The following is a 15080-nucleotide window of genomic DNA, read 5'->3' as shown; positions in this document are numbered from 1 at the left end:
GAGGAAGTTGACATGGAAACACCACGATCCAGAGAGACAGTCATTTTTCGCCGACAGTGATAAGATACCTGGAACAGAATGTTTAAGGTAGATGACCACCAAATATAGAGTAATTGATTTATACATGTCGCATCACAAGACCATGTGTGACCCCAAATTTATCGGAAACCACCTCACAGATTTTATAAAGTCTTTTTAGGTAAAGATTACCAACTGGGGGTTGCAATATACAACTACAAATAAATTGCGTGTCAGGGGGCTGCAATATACAACTACAAATAAATTGCGTGTCAGAACATGTAGAGGACTGTTCAGGTGTTTAAACCATAACAGACAGGATTTACAATGTGCTTCTCTGTGCTCCCCACCAAACATAACCATGCGGTGTCAGCTAATCTTACAGAAAAGTTGCTGTAGATTTTTTTAAATATCTTTCACCTCTATGTCTATTGAGGTAATAGTGATACATCAAGCTGACTGCTGTCTTTAGTTCATTCCTGGAAAAGTGAACCAGCTGCCTCTAAATTGACTCGGATCTGCGTTAAAGAATGATAGAAGTATATGGAGTGATCGACTGGGATGGCGTTGTAACAAGGTACTATTTAATGGTAGACTGGTGATGCATTCTAAAGAGAGGGAGACGTTGTTGCAGGTCATTTTTTCAGTTGTTCTCTCGGGGTGTATGAGTTGTGTGGTATAGCCTGCGTCCGACTCTCGATTGCGTGTTCGGTCTGTAATTTAGTGCACTGTCTACCTGCGACCGTTAACAGCAAACCTTTCCATACTACAGTTAGTGGAGGACTTCCTACACACATGTGATGAAACATGTCCATCTATGGAAGACCTGTTTCCGCACCCTCCTCAAGACGAATGAACATTTATGCGACATACCCCGTTCCCCTGCCACATCTTGAGCATAAATCGAGTCTTCAGTTTCATAACTACCTGTATATTGCGTGATCCTATCACTGTCTCTTTGTTCCCAGATTCACTTTTTGCCCTGATGATGCAGCATGCACCCCCTCTGCCTACCTGGGTCCAGTCTCACCGGCACCTGGCCCTGATTTGATGGACCTGGACCCGATACCTCATCCATCATGAAGTGGACAGCAGATACACATGAGAATTGGACCCCTCCACTCAGTGGCTGACCAAGTGGCCACCGCACATCATCGAGATGCCATCGCAATTCGACCTCCAGAATATCTTGACCATCGCTGGATGCATGGGCGCGCCCTTCACTCGCTTTCCGGCTGGCGTTCTGGAACCATCTCACGGCGAATGCTGGCACACAGAGAGCAGCTTGGTACCACCCGCAGCTTCGCTTCTTGTCCTCTCATCGTTTCCTGGCTCTACACATATCCCCCGCCGTCGATGATGCAGTCTTAACTACGCAACAACAATGAAGAGGTCTGCTGCTACGTTTGTTACCTGTACGTATAATTAACATGTGAGTATTACGAAGACTTTCTGTGAATTCATTTGGGAATGCCTGGAGGGACAAGACGTCTTCTTGCAGAACACTATTCATAAAAATTAGAGTGCAGTGTGTACGGCTGACTGCGAAAATATTTTACTGTCTCCAGAGCTGCGAAGAAGAGGTGAAAGCAATTAGGCTTTGTATATACTCACACAGTGGTTTTCCCTGGCTCCATTTACGAGTGGTGCAGTACAGGGAATGACTAGCAGTACTACAAGGTCCCCTCCGCCATACACGGCATTGTGGCTTCCGGTGCATGCAAGTAGGAAGCGCCTGTAGTCTTGAGTATAGCCACACCTCGGCGGGGAAGAGAGACAGACATTTTCTTTAGGTACGACATTTCATTCCGTCTCCACAAAGCTATCTTTAGTTGATAATGTTCTGCAGTTTATTGCCCCAAAAGTAAAAATTTAAAAAAAATTACGATTTACAATAATTTCAGTCAGAAGGTTTTGTAAAGTCCACATTATTAAGCTTTGTGTAGCAAGGTGTGGCTTACACAGCGTAAATTTTTCAGCTGTAATTTACTGCCTTTCACAGATCAGTGTCCTTAACTGCCGAGAAACAAATCGACCACTTGTACAGGGTGTCCATAAACTATCTTTACAGTTCAAGACTTCAGTGACCTTAAAAGTATAATACATGTGGTTTTCAACACGTGATAAGATGACTCATAAATTTATTTCGCTTTCCAGGTGGCGCAATTTTGACCCAAAATTGGGCATGAAAACTTGATACAAGATGAACGCCACACGAGGAAGCTCAGTGTGCGCCCCGACTGATACGGACGACGTCACATACCCAAGTGTGACCAACCTTTCGAACACTGCATAGAAAGTAATCTCTGTCCCAAATAACTATTCGGGCTTGGTATGAGCCGTTTATGGAAACAGGTAGCGTTCTCCATAAAAAGGGAGGCGGTCGCCCATCTGTTTCTGCCGCCAAAGTAGAAAAGGTACGGCAGGCATTTGCAAGTAGTAAGATAAAATCGGTGCATACGGCGGCCAGGCAGTTGGAAATGCGAAGATCGACACTGCACAATGTCTTGCACAAGAGGTTGCAGTTATATCCCTACAAGGCGCAGCTGCTTTAGGCAGTAAAGCCTATGGGCAACTCTCAGTGCGAACAGGCTTCAGTGGATTTGCTAAACAAGACTGATGCAAACTATTACTTTACGGAAAATATTTCTTTCTCTGATGAGACAACGTTTTATGTATCCAGCGAAATGAATCGTCATAACGTTCGTAGATTGGGTTCACAGCATCCTCTGTTACACATGAAATGGATGGATACAGTCCCTACATCAATGTTTGGGTTAGACAGATGCACAATAGCATCATTAGTCCATTCTTTTTCAACCAGAATGCCATCTATGCTGGTGTTTACCTGGACTTGTTACAAGAGTTTGCTGTGGCGCAATTGGAACACCTGCAAGCGGATGTCACATTCCAGCAGGGTGGATCACCACCTCACTGCTCTCTAAATGTCTGTAAATTCCCAGACGAAATGTTTCCAGATATATGGACTGGATGATGTGGTCCACTTTGATGGCCGCCTCTATCCCCTGACCTCACACCACTAGACTTTTTCAAGGATCTGGTGCACTGAAACAACTTTAGAGACCAACAGGACTCGAAGGTTCACATTCTTAATGCATTTGAACATGTCATTGTAGACATCCGAAATCGTACGTGAATAGAAATGCAATTCATACTAGACATTATACGTGCCACTAAGGGTGCCCAAATTGATGTGTATGAGCAGTAAGTGGGTACATTGAGTGTAGTCTGAGTGATTTTAATGCACGCTCTTTTCGCGAAATAATTATTTTGCATGTGATACAACTGTATCACGAAAAATGTGAAAAGTGTGTGCATTTAAAACACTCAGACTGCGCTCAGCTTAGGCACTTACTACTCTGTACCAGCTTTTACTGGGAACGTTGAGCGCAGTAGAATTAGTATAAAATCCAATAAATTTTATGATGACAAAAATCTGTATCATTATAGATCCCTATTGGCCATTTTGAGCACCAGCTGGAGCTGGCTTAGGACTGCAGCTGCACACTGGAATTAATTTAAAATATTTATTTGGTGCATCAAAGTCTTGTGAAGAACGGTCGTCGCCCACAAGATTATTAAATAATATTTTACATTTTATTCAGTGTTGGATGGTCATTCAACATTAGATTACCGTGGAAACATCAGAGTACAAATTCTAGGTAATGAAGTTCATTATCATTTCCTTTAAGTTTCTCCATTTCTCTATATTTCAGTTTAATATTCCCTTCTTCAAAAAACTGAAAATCCCAGTTACTAACTAGTTTCGAACACCTGCCTGAGAAAATAATTTTAAATTCACTATCGACTTCTAAACATATTTTATCTCCATGTCTAATATGAAAGTATTCAAAGCCAGTGATGCTATATAAAACGTTTATTTGTAGCTCACGAGGCTTTTTAAACATATTTGTACTGCTTATCTTGTTGAGATTCTTCAAAAAGGCTTCCATTTATACAGAATAATTTTTTAAAAATAATTTTAAAGACTGCATAACATTGTATCATGATTTTCTATAATAAATCATATAGCATACTGAAATGAGAATTCCTTTTTAGTTTACTTGCTGACTAATTTTTTAGCATTTGCAGCACTAGTTATTTTGTTGTACTCAAGCTATATTTTATTCTTTACTTAATTAATAAACCTTGTCATAGATTTTCCGTTCAACTTTTGAATAATTTTATAGTTTAAAGTGAACCCGTTTACCTTCAAATCTGTTTTTCAATCATTTTTCTAATAATAATGTTTTGATCCAGTTTAAGTCTAATTCGGAATCTATTTATTATAATCTTAATTCATCAGTCCACTCACCTCACATACATCTGGTTTCCACTGTAATTTCGCTGTTATCATTATATACTGTACTGTCTGAATAAAAATATACAACAGTCTCTCCTAGTTCGTCTAACATATCACATAATCTGAATCTTGCTTTTGATGCAGTGAATACTGTTACAAAAATATTTGTGGCGGTCTTATTTTCCACATAATCTTTGAAGCAGTATTTCGCCTTCGCAATATTTTCATTGACAAAATTTATATCTACACTCCTGGAAATTGAAATAATAACACCGTGAATTCATTGTCCCAGGAAGGGGAAACTTTATTGACACATTCCTGGGGTCAGATACATCACATGATCACACTGACAGAACCACAGGCACATAGACACAGGCAACAGAGCATGCACAATGTCGGCACTAGTACAGTGTATATCCACCTTTCGCAGCAATGCAGGCTGCTATTCTCCCATGTAGACGATCGTAGAGATGCTGGATGTAGTCCTGTGGAACGGCTTGCCATGCCATTTCCACCTGGCGCCTCAGTTGGACCAGCGTTCGTGCTGGACGTGCAGACCGCGTGAGACGACGCTTCATCCAGTCCCAAACATGCTCAATGGGGGACAGATCCGGAGATCTTGCTGGCCAGGGTAGTTGACTTACACCTTCTAGAGCACGTTGGGTGGCACGGGATACATGCGGACGTGCATTGTCCTGTTGGAACAGCAAGTTCCCTTGCCGGTCTAGGAATGGTAGAACGATGGGTTCGATGACGGTTTGGATGTACCGTGCACTATTCAGTGTCCCCTCGACGATCACCAGTGGTGTACGGCCAGTGTAGGAGATCGCTCCCCACACCATGATGCCGGGTGTTGGCCCTGTGTGCCTCGGTCGTATGCAGTCCTGATCGTGGCGCTCACCTGCACGGCGCCAAACACGCATACGACCATCATTGGCACCAAGGCAGAAGCGACTCTCATCGCTTAAGACGACACGTCTCCATTCGTCCCTCCATTCACGCCTGTCGTGACACCACTGGAGGCGGGCTACACGATGTTGGGGCGTGAGCGGAAGACGACCTAACGGTGTGCCGGACCGTAGCCCAGCTTCATGGAGACGGTTGCGAATGGTCCTCGCCGATACCCCAGGAGCAACAGTGTCCCTAATTTGCTGGGAAGTGGCGGTGCGGTCCCCTACGGCACTGCGTAGGATCCTACGGTCTTGGCGTGCATCCGTGCGTCGCTGCGGTCCGGTCCCAGGTCGTCGGGCACGTGCACCTTCCGCCGACCACTGGCGACAACATCGATGTACTGTGGAGACCTCACGCCCCACGTGTTGAGCAATTCGGCGGTACGTCCACCCAGCCTCCCGCATGCCCACTATACGCCCTCGCTCAAAGTCCGTCAACTGCACATACGGTTCACGTCCACGCTGTCGCGGCATGCTACCAGTGTTAAAGACTGCGATGGAGCTCCGTATGCCACGGAAAACTGGCTGACACTGACGGCGGCGGTGCACAAATGCTGCGCAGCTAGCGCCATTCGACGGCCAACACCGCGGTTCCTGGTGCGTCCGCTGTGCCGTGCGTGTGATCATTGCTTGTACAGCCCTCTCGCAGTGTCCGGAGCAAGTATGGTGGGTCTGACACACCGGTGTCAATGTGTTCTTTTTTCCATTTCCAGGAGTGTATATTATTTAATCAATCATCCAACAGTATTTCGTAAAATTCTTGTAAATCTATAACATACTCTGTTTTACTCATATTTTGACGTTGTCTAAATTTTCCCCATAATGAATTAGTCATACTTTAGCAGTGGCACGTTTTCCAGCATTTCCTTTCATCTTATTAAGTTCTAACTCAACATTCAATTTTTCTCTCACATAATTTTTACACACATCTTTTTTAAAGTTATGGCTACAAGTTTCTAATTTTATTTTCATACAGTCTTTTACATAATTTTTAAACAACATGTTCCGTTTTTCCTCACACTTCACAGATATCTAAAATTTTTATTTTTTTCTGTGGCTTTGTTTACTTCATCAGTTGTCGAAGTTCCGAAAACCTTCTCCCATTATCGTTATACTTGCATTTTGTTTTATTTTTCCTCTGCACATTTAACACATTGTAATGGCTCCATGTGAGCCGCTACATGGTTCTATGAATGTCAAGAGCAGTGTAGCCAACCAATGTGTAGACTTTGAATACGGCTACGTTGGGTGAGAGAGCCATTAGTGGCCACTGGTCAGCATCCATTTTGAGGTTGGTGCAGGTAGAAACCGCTTACGCCCTCTGGCCCCTTCCGACCACCATGTGTGGATCCTGGACAGAAGAGACGATTAGGTTACTCATCCCTAGGACGCCTGTGTGTACGGATGCTCTGAATAGCATCTCTGTCTGCTGAGTTGAAACGTGTGAGAGCTTTGTTTGAGATTCTGGTACTCACTCCAGTGCGTGGCGTTCATAGTCAGGCCGCACTAACTAATTCAATCAGGGAACGGTGTCAATTTCAGTAATATTCCGTTTATTCGATGTGATCTTCGTGCAAATGTAGCTTGTCGTTGATGAGCGGTGCCACCACATGTTGTACAGCTGTAGTTAGTTTAGCGTATCATGTATGAGTGTGTTGTGTGCTTTGTGGAATGCTTGTGCTACATTTTATTTGATTTACCGTCCAATTTCTATTTCATTCTCACAGACTTAGCAGCCCGTGCTCTGGTGCACCACGTGTGTTACTTTGTGCACCGTGAGCCTCCAGTTCGACGTAAACACCTCCCGTGTTCGAGCTGAAGCCTTAGCTTCATGACGGAGAAGATGTGCTCTTGTTTGGTAAACTTATTTACAGAGTTACTGAGTTGTACGGAATTCAGAAGTGCACTTTGTTCTCAGAAATTGACTGTTAAAGGCAGTCGCGCTATGAACCAGTGAACTTAAATGTGGATTAGGGAAGCTTTTCTTTCTTTTTCTATCTTTCGTTGTGTGAGTGACCAATGTGAACGTGGTGTGTGTGATCGTGATAAAATGCATCCAGTACTTCAGCAGTCTTGCGCCACATGTGTTGGTCCAGATGCTGTTCTGTATAATGTGCCATGAGTCGATGCATCTGCTAGCATCCCATGTAACTGTATTTTAACTTCTGTGTATATGTTACTGTTACCGAGAAATTAATGTGAATTATTGATAAATTCTCTGCTATTACATCTCAGAACGCCATTCCACTCGACAGTCAGTCTGCACCTCCTCTTAGTAATGCTTCAATGAAGTTTATCCTGATTGTTTTATATACAATATATGGATTGATCCTTTATTACATCATCAAATGATCTGTAAGGTGGCGCCATCTTGTCAGTTTAATTAATCAATATTTAAATATGTTTGATGCACTAATAAGAAATTTCGTACTTGTTGCACCAAGCAAACGAAGCCCCTACTTCCGGAGTCATTCTTGGGAGTTAGAGAAACAGTAAAGAGATATTTCGCGTAGCTGATATTAACAGTATCTTGCAGTAGTCAAACACGACAGGTACCATTCGCATTGGCGACTCTAGCCCACGATCTCGTAGCCACGTTAGACTCTCAGAGAGTAGTCGGTATGGAGTCAGTAGTATTCAATCGCGACGCAATTTCTGTATTGCGTCAACAATGTGAGAGTTGCGAGGGCTACAGTAAAAGGATTGTGAGCATCAGAAACAAGCTAATGGACTCCCAGGAGAGGACAAATTCGGTGACTGTCACCACATTAGTCTCTCGGTGAGAAGTCGGTGTGGAGTCTGTAGTATTCAATCGCGGTGCTATTTCTGTGTCGCATCGTCAGTCTCGTGGTGCGAGGGTTACAGTAAACGGGATGTGGTGCACTGGAAACAAGTTACTGGACTCCCAGGGCAGCATACATATGGTGACCATAGCCACGTTAGTCTCTCTGTGAGAAGTCGGTAGGGAGCCTGTAGTATTCAATCGCGACGACTTTTCTGTGTTGCATCGCCACTGTGACGGTGAGAGGGTCGCAGGGAATGGGTTGTGGTGCATCAGAAATAAGCTACTTGACTCCCACGAGGCAATACATTCGGTGATAGTTGCAACATTAATGTCTCGGAGAGAAGTCGGTATGGATTCTGTGGTATTCATTCGCGACACAGTTTCTGTGTTACTTCGTCACAGTGAGTGCACTTAGGTTATAGTAAACGGGTTCTGGTGCATCAGAAACAAGCCAATATATTCCAGGAGAGCATACATTTGGGACTGTAGCCACGTTAGTATCTGGTAGAAAGGTGGGTATGGAGCCTGTAGTATTCAATCGTGACGCAGTTATTTCGCTCCATCATCGCCGAGAAGGTGCGAGGGTTACAGTAAATTGGTTATGGTGCATCAGAAACAATCTCCTGGACTCCAAGGAAAGCATACATATGGTGACAATAGCCACGTTCATCTCTTGGAGAGAAGTCGGTATGGAGTCAGTAATATTCAGCCGCAACACAGTTTCTGTGCTGCAACGTCACTGTGATGGTGCGAGGATTACAGTAAACGGGTTGTGATGCGTCGTAAACAAGGAATTGGACTCCCAGGAGGGAATACATTCGTGACCGTAGCCAGGTTAGCCACTCGGAGAGAAGTCGGTATGGAGTCAGTAGTATTCAATCGCGACGCAATTTCTGTGTTGCATTGTCACTGTGAGGATGCAAGGGTTACAGTAAACGGGGTTGTGATACATTGGAAACTAGCTACAGGACTCCCAGGAGAGGATACATTCGGTGACCATAGCCACGTTAGTCTCTTGGAGATAGGTCGGTCTGGAGTCTGCAGTATTCAATCGTGGTGCTATTTCTGTGTTGCATAGTCACTGTGGGGGTATGAGGGTTACAGTAAATGGGTTGCGTTGTATTGGAAGCAAGCTACTGGAATCCGAGGGCAGCACACATATGGTGACCGTAGCCACGTTATTCTCTCTGACAGAAGTCGGTATGGAGTCTGTAGCATTCAACCGCAATGCAATTTTTGTGTTGCATCGTCAGTGGTAGGGTGCAAGGTTTACCGTGGATGGGTTGTGGTGCATCTGAAACAAGCTACTGGACTCCAGGGGAGCTTACATTTGGTGACCGAAGAAATGTTAGTCTCCTGGAGAGAGGCCATTATGGGGCCTGTAGAATCCCATCGAGACGCAATTTCTGTGCTGCATAGTCACTGTGAGGGTTGCAATAAACAGGTTGTGGTGCACTCGAAACAAACTACTGGACTAGAAGGAGAGCATACATTCGGTGACGGTTGACACGTTAGTCTCTTAGAGAGAAGTCGGTATGGAATCTGAAGTACTGAACTGGGACGGAATTTCTGGTTTAAGTCGTCACTGTGTAGGTGCGACGTTTACAGTAAATGGGTTGTTGTTCATCAGGAACAAGCTACTGGTCTCCCAGAAGAGCGTACATTCGGTGACCGTCGCCACGTTAACTTCTCGGAGAAAAGTCCTTATGGAGTCTGTATTATTGAATCGCGACGCACTCTCTATGATGCGTCATAACTGTGAGGGTGCGGAGGTAACAGAAAAGGGGTTGTGGTGCACCAGAAAAATGGTACTGGACTCCCAGGGGAGGATACATTCGGTGACCGTACCCATGCTAGTCTCTCTGAGATAAGTCGGTATGGAGTCTGTAGTATTCAATCACGATGCAATTACAATGTGCAACGTCATCGTGATAGTGCCAATGTTACTGTAAATGGGGTGTGGTGCATCGGAAACAAGCTACTGGACTCTAAGGCGGTGATATATTCCGTGACTGTTGCCACGTCAGATTCCCGAAGAGAAGTCTAAATGGAGCCTGTAGTATTCAATAGCAACGCAATTTCTTTGTTACATCGTCACTGTGATGATGCAAGAGTTACAGTAAACGGGTTGAGGTGCATCGAAAACAAACTACTGGATTCATAGAAGAGGATACATTCGGTGGCCGTGGCCATGTTAGTATCTCAGAGAGTCGTTGATATGTAACCTGTAACATTCAATTCCGACGCAATTTCTGTGTTGCAACGTCACTGTGAGGGTGCGAGGGTTACAGTAAACGGGTTGTGATGAATCGTAAACAAGGAACTGGACTCCCAGGAGAGCATACATGCTACAACCGTAGGCGCGTTAGCCTGTCGGAGAGAAGCCGGTATGGAGCCTGTAGTATTCAATCACGACAGGATTTCTGTGTTGTATCGTCACTGTCAGGGTGCGAGGTTTACAGTGAATGCTTTGTGATGCATGAGAAACAAGTTACTGAACTCCCAGAAGAGTATACGTTCGATGACCGTAGTCACGTTAGTCTCTCGGAGAGAAGTCAGAATGGAGCCTGTAGTATTCAATCTGGACGCAGTTTCAGTGTGGCATAGTCGCTGTGAGAGTGTGAGGGTTACAGTAAACAGGTTTTAGTGCATCGGAAACAAACCACAGGAATCCAAGGAGAGCATACATGCTATGAACGTAGCCATGCTAGCCTCTCGCAGAGAAGTCTGTATGGGGCCTGTAGTTTTCAATTTCGTCGTAATTTCTTGTTGCATCGTCAGTGTGAGAGTTCACGGGTTACAGTAAACGGGTTGTGGTGCACTGAAATGAGCTTCTTGATTTCAAGGAAAGCATACATTCGGTGAGTGGTGTGTGAGAGAGTGTGTGTTCAGAAGGCGAGGGAGCGAATAGATTTTTTTTTTTTTTTTGTGAGAGGGACGATATTTTATCTTATCATTTCCATTATTAAATGTAATAGGGTGCCTGTGCTGATGTGTGTTTGTTCATTTATCACATGTTTGTTTTCAGCAATGGCTTTCTGAATGTGGAAGTTTTCTTACATTTGTATGAGATGTTTGTCATGGTTGCTTATTCTCGTTATGTTCATATCTTGTTGCATTTTTGTAGGATGGTGGTTATGGTGTTTTAAATATTCCGAAAATGTGGAATGGTTTGTTCCGTACTTCCATCACCTGACATGTCCATTGTATCGTGTTTTAAAATTCCTGCATGTCATGCATACATATACTGCATCACAACTTTGACAGTCAAGTTTATATATTCATGATTGTTGGAATTCGTCCCTCTTGGTAGCTGGTTGGCTTAAGTGTGACTGGAGGGTTTGCCCAGACTTATATGCTAATTGGAAACCCTTTCTCTTTTTGATATTTGCAACTCTGTTTGTTAATTTATGTGTGTAGGTCATTTTGTACAATCTGGTTCTCTTCTGTGTGGTGTTGTCACTGTGTGTGTGTGTGTGTGTGTGTGTGTGTGTGTCTGTGTGTGTGTGTGTGTATGTATGTGTTGAGTGTGTTTGCAAGTTATAAGCTTTTGAGTTCTCTTGTATTCTGGAAGTGTTTTGTTTGTTTTTATTTGTGTTTCTATTATTTGATTGAGTCTGTGTACTACATGTGTGTCATACCCATTGTTCCTAGCTATTTGTATTATTGTACTCATTTTATTTTCATAGTTTCTCTTGTTGTTCTGTTTAATTTATGTAAAATATGTCTTATTGCTGCAAGCTTCTGGCTGTGGGGATGGTTACATGTGGAATGTATTATTGTGTCTGTGGCTGTTGACTTTCTAAAGGTGTTAAATGTATGTTTGCCATTTTCTTTTTTATTGCAATGTCAAGAAAATTTATTTGGTATTATTTTTATTTTTCAAGTGTGAATTATGTTCTGATGAGCTTTGTTGATTTCTGAATGGAGTTTATCTATTTTTTCACTTGATTCATCTACCAGACAAATGATGTCATCTAAATATCTGTACCAATATATGATTTTGAAACTTTCATTAGTGGTTATCTTTTCAGATATCTGATTTTCTAGATGACTGATGAAAATGTTTGCTAATGTTCCTGATATTGGGGATCCCATGGACAATCCATCACTTTGTAGATAATATTGATTCTCAGACTGAAAGTAGTTTTGTTCAGTTGTCAGTATGAGCATGTTTGTTATTTCTTTTATTGCTTCTGTGGTGAGGTTGCTGTGGGATGAGAGATTTTGTTCTATGATTTCTATTGTTTCTGTGATAGGGATGGAGGTATACATACTTTCTATGTCGAATGAAATCAGTGATCCCGGTGTGTTACCTGTATGTTCTGTATACCTTCTATTAGGTTTCCTGTGTTTATCACTGTTCTGTTGTTTTATGCTTTAGAGTGTTTTGTAACTAACTTTTGGAGGTGTTTGGCTAGGTGGTATGTTGGGGCTTTCATGGAGTTGATAACCGGTCTCATTGGCATTCCGTCTCTATGTGCTTTTGGTTGACTGCGGAGTGTTGATGTTTGTGGTTTTTTCTGTGTTATGTAGTATTTCTGTTTGTCTGTGAGTGTGTGTTCAATGTTTTTCAGTGTTCATTTCACATTAGCCTGGAATCTTATAGTTGGATCTGACTTCAGTTTTGTTATGGCGTTGGTGTTTAAATATTCCTTGTTTTTTTGTGATGTAATGCTCTTTATCCATGAGTACTGTTACATTTCACTTGTCTGCTCTTGTTATTAATATGTTATTATTTATTAACTTTTGTTTTATCCTTTTCATAGTGGTTGCTTCTGTTTGGTTGTTCTTATTGTGTGACTGCTGTGTTTGTTTTGTTATGCCTTTTATTTCTTCTTTTACTGGTTCTCTTGTCAGTCCTACGGTTATTTCACAATTAGTTTGTTGTTCTTCACTAGTAAGGATGTGTTCAGTGTCTACTATGAGATTCTCTGTGTATAGCAGACATATGTACATATTCCAGGCCGCTGAAGATGCCTTGCAGAAAATAAAGGCGAAATGTGTATGTCAATAAAATTGTGTTTCATTCAGTTGCTGTGAGACTGTCCATAACGTAAAAATTATCAGTATACCGTAAAGTTACACGCAACTGAGGAAGATAGGACTACGAAAGTTGAAGATGGTAATAGTCTCTTCGAGCTTCCTGGGCAGGGAGCCTATTATACGCAATCGCGAAGCAATGCCTGAGTCGCATCGTCGGTGGGAGGGAGCGGAGACTATAGTAAAGTGGCAGCTGTACATTTGTTACAAGCTACTAGAGTCTTGAATGTGGAACCAGTCTCTTGGAGATACGTCGGCAGGGAGGCTGTTGTATGCAATCGTGAACCAAATTCTGTGTCGCATCGTCAGGCTGACGGTTCGGGGACAACGGTAAAGTGGTAGCGGTGCATCAGTTACAAGCTACTAAAAATTTGAGGGTGGAACCAGTCTATCGGAGATATTTCGGAAGGGAGCCTGTAGTGTACAATCGAGAAGTAATTTCTGTGTCACCCACCGTCAGTGTGAGGGTGGCAAGACTACACTAAAGTGGTGGCAGTGCAAAAGTTACAAGCTACTAGAGACACGAGGGTGGTAATAATCTTTTGGAGATTGGTCGGCAGGGAGCCTGTTGTACGCAATCGCGAAGGAATTTCTGTCACATCGTCAGTGTAAGGGTGCGAGGACTACCGTAAAGTGGCAGCGGTGCATCTGTTACAAGCTAGCAGAGACTTGGGGTCGCTATTAGTTTCTCGGAAATACGTCGGTAGCGTGCCTGTATTATCCAACCGCGAAGCATTTTCTGTGTCGCATCATCACTGTGGGAATACTGGGACTACAGAAAAGTGGCAGCGGTTTATCATTTATAGGCTACTTGAGACCTGAGGGCGGTATTACTCCCTTGGATAATCGTTGGCAGGGAGCCTGTAGCATGAGACCGCGACGCAATTTCCGTGTCGCGTCGTCAGTGTGAGGGTGCGGAAACTACAGTAAAGTGGCAGCGGTGCATCAGTTACAAGCTTCTTGTGACCTGAGGGCAGTATTAGCCTTTCGGAGATTCTTCGACAGGGCCGGCCGGGGTGGCCGAGCGGTTCTACGCGCTACAGTCTGGAACCGCGTGACCGCTACGGTCGCATGTTCGAATCCTGCCTCGGGCATGGATGTGTGTGATGTCCTTAGGTTAGTTAGATTTAAGTAGTTCTAAGTTCTAGGAGACTGATGACCTTAGAAGTTGAGTCCCATAGTGCTCAAAGCCATTTGAACCATTCTTCGGCAGGGAACCTGTTGAATGCAATCCGATGGACTTTCTGTGTCGCGTAGTCAGTGGGTGGGTGCGGGGACTGCAATAAAGTTTCAGACGTGCATCTGTTACAAGCTACTATAGAACTGAGGCTGGTAATAGTCACTTGGAAATACGTCGGCAGGGAGCCAGTAGTATGCCATCACGAAGCAATTCCTGTGTCGCATCGTCAATCTGCACTCCGTCTTCGGGCCACAAGTGGCTCATCGGGACCATTCGACCGCCGTGTCATCCTCAGGTGAGGATGCGGGTACGAGGGGCGGTTGGTCAGCACACCGCTCTCCCGGTCGTTATGATGGTTTTCTTTGACCGGAGCCGCTACTATTCGATCGAGTAGCTCCTCAATTGGCATCACGAGGCTGAGTGCACCCCGAAAAATGGCAACAGCGCATGGCGGCTGGATGGTCACCCATCCAAGTGCCGACCACGCCCGACAGTGCTTAACTTCGGTGATCTCACGGGAACCGGTGTATCCACTGCGGCAAGGCCGTTGTCTCATCGTCAGTCTGAGGGTGCGGCTATTACACTAAAGTGGTAGCAGTGCATGAGTTACATGTGTGGTGTTGATCTCTTTGTGTTACGTCGGCAGGGAGACTGTAGTATGCAATCGCGGAGCAATTACTGTTTCGCAATTTGAGTGTGCGAGGATTACCATAAAGAGGCAGCTTTACTTCGGTTTCAATCTACTAGGATCCGCAGAGTCAGTATTAGTCTTTTACGTTA

At 43.8% G+C, this 15080-nt stretch overlaps 1 pseudogene; it reads right to left on the bottom strand.

Annotated features, from left to right (window-relative positions):
• Positions 1-14735: 14735 nt before the first annotated feature.
• On the bottom strand, positions 14736-14852 carry LOC124803895 (annotated as a pseudogene).
• Between the last annotated feature and the right edge of the window lie 228 nt (positions 14853-15080).

The sequence above is a fragment of the Schistocerca piceifrons genome, chromosome 6 (genome assembly GCF_021461385.2).
Source record: "Schistocerca piceifrons isolate TAMUIC-IGC-003096 chromosome 6, iqSchPice1.1, whole genome shotgun sequence".
Classification (NCBI taxonomy): Eukaryota; Metazoa; Arthropoda; class Insecta; order Orthoptera; family Acrididae; genus Schistocerca; species Schistocerca piceifrons.
The sequence above is the reverse complement of the archived record's forward strand: the minus strand, read 5'-3'. Positions and strand labels throughout refer to the sequence as shown.